This window comes from Natator depressus, chromosome 5 (genome assembly GCF_965152275.1).
Source record: "Natator depressus isolate rNatDep1 chromosome 5, rNatDep2.hap1, whole genome shotgun sequence".
Taxonomy (NCBI): Eukaryota; Metazoa; Chordata; order Testudines; family Cheloniidae; genus Natator; species Natator depressus.
Genome location: NC_134238.1, coordinates 64,918,583 through 64,925,238, shown reverse-complemented (window position 1 = coordinate 64,925,238; position 6,656 = coordinate 64,918,583).

The window sequence follows — 6,656 nt, the reverse complement described above, 5'->3', positions numbered from 1 at the left end:
TAAACTGACGTTGTAAGCAATTATATTGTTTGCACAACAAGCATAGTGTCATTTGCTTAACTCTGAATATTTTGCAAAGAAAATAATAGGATGAATAGTAGAACCGAGGAAATACTACAAAAGATTTTCTGTGAATATTAATTCAAATTTTTAAATGAATTAGCTTTGTCCATGTTGATTCATTTGGATAAAGATTGCTCTTATACTAGAAATGATTCCATACTTTTCTCAGGTAGCCTTGTGAGAAATAAAAGTGTCTAACTCATATCAGGTTTCAGAGTAGCAGCCGTGTTAGTCTGTATCTGCAAAAAGAACAGGAGTACTTGTGGCACCTTAGAGACTAACGAATGTATTTCGTGGGCTAAAACCAACTTCATCGGATGCATGCAGTGGCAAATACAGTGAGGAGATTTATATACACAGAGAACATGAAACAATGGGTGTTATCATAGACACTATAATGACATTTTGTCATGTATCCTAAGCCATGACAAAAGGGAAGGGATATTAGGTTACAAATGACATCTCTCTTACTCTTCAATTTTGAGAAATCAAGGGCAAAATGTACAGTTTGCGAGTAAATTAAGGCTTTGCTTTGAACTAGTCTGTAAGCCTATTTCCAGTTTTTCATCATGAAGTACATACTTTTCCCACTTCAGAAAATATTTTACTTACCCTGGATATGCTTTGAATTGAACTGTATTTGACAGTTTTATTGTAAATGTCTTCTGCTTATGCTCTAATAAATGTGTTAGTCTCTAAGGTGCCACAAGTACTCCTGTTCTTTTTGTGGATACAGACTAACACGGCTGCTACTCTGAAACCTATAAATGTCTTGTAATTGCTATGCTAAAGAAAGTGATTGAAAAAATGTGCAAAGTCCTACAATTGGAATTCAACTCCCTGGAGTGCTGAATGAAGAAACAAATGTTAGCTTGTAAGTTATAAAATCCTCCAAAGTCTATGGATTCACAAATACAAATTTGATTTATTATTCACCTCGGCTATAGCACCTTGTGTTCTGGGAACCAGCTAATATTACTCTTCTCCACAAAAGTGGTGACAAATCATCACTTACAAATTACTTTCCAATATCTTTACTGTCCATAGCACCAAAATTGCTTGAAGGGACTGCAGTTACTCTACAAACATTTCCAATACCTTAAATAAATGTTGATACCTTTACTGTCCATAGCATCAGAATTGCTTATATACTTAAAGCATTGCACAGAGTTACTCTGTAAATATTTCCAATAGAGTAATTAATTGCCAATCTGTTTTATCTATATTCCCTGCTTTATCACAGCAGCATGGCTAAAGGTTGTAGGTGATGTTATGTCAGCCTTGGATAGCTAATCTAATAGTAGAACTATGTTTTTCACACAGGTAATGAGATCTTATGGGGCAGCGAGTTAATATTATTAATTTATCAGCATTTTATAACAGGAAGTAATCAGAGAATACAAAGGGGGAGGATTTTCTTTTTATTCATGTGATTTTGGCACTTGTGAAAGTTGCCATATTGAAAACCCTGGAGACTGAAAAGGTGCAGCACGAGAAGCTTGCACTGCCACTGCCTCTCTTTACCTCTACTCTTTACTCATTTCTCTACGCTGAACCTACTGACCTACTCAGAGGTGAGTGGGTAAATCACTATCCATTGCCCATGCAGTGACCATGAGATGGTCAAGTTCAGGATCCTGACACAGGGAAGAAAGGTAAGCAGCAGGATATGGACCCTGGACTTCAGGAAAGCAGACTTCGACTCCCTCAGGGAGCGGATGGGTAGGATCCCCTGGGGGACTAACATGAAGGGGAAAGGAGTCCAGGAGAGCTGGCTGTATTTCAAGGAATCCCTGTTGAGGTTACAGGGACAAACCATCCCGATGAGTCGAAAGAATAGTAAATATGGCAGGCGACCAGCTTGGCTTAATGGTGAAATCCTAGCAGATCTTAAACATAAAAAAGAAGCTCACAAGAAGTGGAAGGTTGGACATATGACCAGGGAAGAGTATAAAAATATTGCTCGGGCATGTAGGAATGAAATCAGGAGGGCCAAATCGCACCTGGAGCTGCAGCTAGCAAGAGATGTCAAGAGTAACAAGAAGGGTTTCTTCAGGTATGTTGGCAACAAGAAGAAAGCCAAGGAAAGTGTGGGGCCCTTATTGAATGAGGGAGGCAACCTAGTGACAGAGGATGTGGAAAAAGCTAATGTGCTCAATGCTTTTTTTGCCTCTGTCTTCACTAACAAGGACAGCTCCCAGACTGCTGCGCTGGGCATCGCAACATGGGGAGTAGATGGCCAGCCCTCTGTGGAGAAAGAGGTGGTTAGGGACTATTTAGAAAAGCTGGACGTGCACAAGTCCATGGGGCCGGACGAGTTGCATCCGAGAGTGCTAAAGGAATTGGCGGATGTGATTGCAGAGCCATTGGCCATTATCTTTGAAAACTCGTGGCGAACGGGGGAAGTCCCAGATGACTGGAAAAAGGCTAATGTAGTGCCAATCTTTAAAAAAGGGAAGAAGGAGGATCCTGGGAACTACAGGCCAGTCAGCCTCACCTCAGTCCCCGGAAAAATCATGGAGCAGGTCCTCAAGGAATCAATCCTGAAGCACTTACACGAGAGTAAAGTGATCAGGAACAGTCAGCATGGATTCACCAAGGGAAGGTCATGCCTGACTAATCTAATCGCCTTCTATGATGAGATTACTGATTCTGTGGATGAAGGGAAAGCAGTGGATGTATTGTTTCTTGACTTTAGCAAAGCTTTTGACACGGTCTCCCACAGTATTCTTGTCAGCAAGTTAAAGAAGTATGGGCTGGATGAATGTACTATAAGGTGGGTAGAAAGTTGGCTAGATTGTCGGGCTCAACGGGTAGTGATCAATGGCTCCATGTCTAGTTGGCAGCCGGTGTCAAGTGGAGTGCCCCAGGGGTCGGTCCTGGGGCCGGTTTTGTTCAATATCTTCATAAATGATCTGGAGGATGGTGTGGATTGCACTCTCAGCAAATTTGCGGATGATACTAAACAGGGAGGAGTGGTAGATACGTTGGAGGGCAGAGATAGGATACAGAGGGACCTAGACAAATTGGAGGATTGGGCCAAAAGAAACCTGATGAGGTTCAATAAGGATAAGTGCAGGGTCCTGCACTTAGGACGGAAGAACCCAATGCACAGCTACAGACTAGGGACCGAATGGCTAGGCAGCAGTTCTGCGGAAAAGGACCTAGGGGTTACAGTGGATGAGAAGCTGGATATGAGTCAGCAGTGTGCCCTTGTTGCCAAGAAGGCCAATGGCATTTTGGGATGTATAAGTAGGGGCATAGCGAGCAGATCGAGGGACGTGATCGTTCCCCTCTATTCGACATTGGTGAGGCCTCATCTGGAGTACTGTGTCCAGTTTTGGGCCCCACACTACAAGAAGGATGTGGATAAATTGGAGAGAGACCAGCGGAGGGCAACAAAAATGATTAGGGGTCTGGAACACATGACTTATGAGGAGAGGCTGAGGGAACTGGGATTGTTTAGTCTGCAGAAGAGAAGAATGAGGGGGGATTTGATAGCTGCTTTCAACTACCTGAGAGGTGGTTCCAGAGAGGATGGTTCTAGACTATTCTCAGTGGTAGAAGATGACAGGACAAGGAGTAATGGTCTCAAGTTGCAGTGGGGGAGGTTTAGGTTGGATATTAGGAAAAACTTTTTCACTAGGAGGGTGGTGAAACACTGGAATGCGTTACCTAGGGAGGTGGTAGAATCTCCTTCCTTAGAAGTTTTTAAGGTCAGGCTTGACAAAGCCCTGGCTGGGATGATTTAATTGGGGATTGGTCCTGCTTTGAGCAGGGGGTTGGACTAGATGACCTCCTGAGGTCCCTTCCAACCCTGATATTCTATGATTCTATGATTCTATGATTCTCCGCTAAGACTGTCAGCAAAGAGACCTATTACTGCCAACTGTAGAGGTGATGGAGTCACCTATCCACAGGGAACTCACATCACTTAGGTCACTGAACAGCCATCCTATGGTAAAAATCTTCAGGCACTGCTGACCTGGGCAGGATTTGAAATAATGACACAGAGATGAGCTATTTAGTCCCCTGAGAATATGTTGTCTGCATCATAGTAGCAATAGCCTCACTGTTCTATTAGAGCAGAAGCTGCTTTACACTATGCCTAACATCAGGGACTATTCAAAAGCCTTCCTGGCCTGCTATAGGTCACTTCCAGACAAGTGTAGCTGAGATTTTATCACTTAGAAAGCTCAGGTTTGGAGGACAATACAGCGTAAATCTTGTTAAAAGAATGTGACACTCCCAAGGTTGTGAGGAACCTTGCTACAACCTGCCCTTAGCATGAGGAAGCCTTGTCTCTGCCTGCCAGGGGTCACCTCCATGACTCCACTGGCCATAAGGACACATAGCAACACAACTCCTTTCAGTCCTCGCAGGCTCTGCTGTCCCTCATGCAGGCTAGCAACAGGCAAGTTCCAACCTCCGAGTCCTCCAAGCGTCCCTTGTAGTGCCCAGAGCCTGCTCCACTGGACACTCACAAAATAACCAGGCCCGCTGTTCCTAAAGGAATAGTGCCCCACAGCTTACTACTTACACCTTGGAACACAGCTTCCACTTAGCACACCAGCACTTACATTTGTTTACAGGAAAACCAAAAACTTTATTTAACAAAGAATAGAGACTCATATGACAGCAAACAGAAATACTGGAAACAAAGTGACACATATAAAAGAGAGTCATAACACGCATTCTAGAGCCTAACCTCAGCTAACAAATTACCCTCTTGTCTAATGAGGTCCCGCTTATGCCAAAATCCTTCTCTCAGCATTTTTCCAATGAGGATGGTTGAAAGCCTTCTTTCATAAGGCCACTCCTGATGGCAGCCTGCCACCCTAATGATACATAACTAAAGATTCATGTGCATCCCAAACAGAGTCCCAAAAGTTCAGTGTCTTTGCTTCTAATCAGGAAAGTCCTGCTGTTTGTTCTCCTTGCAGCCCCTGCTATCTTTTGATTAGCATTTGGCTCAGACTGTAAATGGGAGTCTATTGTGAACACATACAAAACTAAATTTGCACATGAACAACCAGTGAGAGGAAAGCATCTATTCTCCCCGATTGACAGGAGTATGTGGATCACCTTAACTCATAGACCTAGAGAATATAATTTTCAATATATATACAGAATTCCTCGTACATTAATCTTGCATGATTATGATGAGTCTTACACAGGCTTTCATTAGAGACCTTACATGACATGCTTTGATGAACTAGTATGTAGATCTCAGACCCGGGGAACCCTGTGGCCCTTATGCACCCCTGTGCCCTCTGCCAGTTGACACTAAGAGTCCCTAGGTCACAAGCCCTTGAGTTTTTTTAGCATTTTGAAAAACTAATTTGTGGATTATTTTAATTGAGGGCCCTCTAAAATATATTGTAGATTTTTCTGTTTCTAAAACTCAAAACTGTTTCCCTTATGAAAGATAAATATGACCAGTCATTAATTAGTTCATTCTGTGAACTAATTCCATTACTTGCTTTGATAAAAAGTGTACAAAGATTCAATTTTGTCCTATAAGGTTATTCAGTCTACATGCAAATACATTTTTCCACCTAGTAATTAAAACTAAACAGTTTTCAATAGAGAGACTAGGTTCCATGCAGAAACTAGGTTAATCAATCAGTGATCAATTTAAATAAGAATGGATAGAATTCTCTCAGCACTCTTTCTCAATTTGGTTGCTGCCTGATTAATGAGTTTTAAAATATGGACAAATCTCTTTTTATCACAAATATAACTTTGACATCAGCAGATATGATAGCGTGTCCAAGCAATAACATAATTTGGACACAAGAGTTATCCAATCAGGAGCTGTGGAACCTGAAAAGATGTCCAACTCTGCAGCAGATCACAGGTGCAGATTTCATTTACTTAACTGCTTGTCTGTTCCCAGGTCATATTGGAGCTGGAAGCCGACATGGAACATTAGTTATTGTCATTCATTGTACAATGTGAATCATGTTGTTTTCATTTACACCTGTGTAAATCTGCTAGTGGCAATAAGGTTGCACAGATATATCCAGGGGTGTAATTTGGCCAAAGAACTTCTGTTACAAGTGCTGATGTGTAAGCTGGAAGTAACTCAGCTTCACTGTCAGAGTCCTGGGTGAGTGTATATGAACTATCCTTTTACTAATAGACTAAGAAAGTTTGATATCCAAATCAGTACAACACGATGAATAATGGACTTTACAATGACATTTTTACAATGTTTTAGTTTTTCAGTTTGGACTAATACCTTAAATAGGGAGGTGAAGCAGTCTACTGTAACTAACCTTAAAAATGCTACTACAGCATCAGAGGGATCAGGGAGACACTGCACAGTTAAGTGACTTGTACCGTAGGTCACAAAGTAAGTCTGTGAGAGAGCCTGGAATAGAGTCAAATCTCCTGGCTCCCACTTCTGTATTTCCTCAAGCTATTAGTCTAAGAGCAACCAAGTGGACATTATAGATGGCAGTGTTTTGTAAGCTAGTTCGCAAAAATCAAGAGTTTGTTTTTATTTGAAATATCTTTACTGAAAGACAGGGAATCGGCATGTTCTCTCTCACACACACAAACACCCACATACACACATCCTGTCTGCT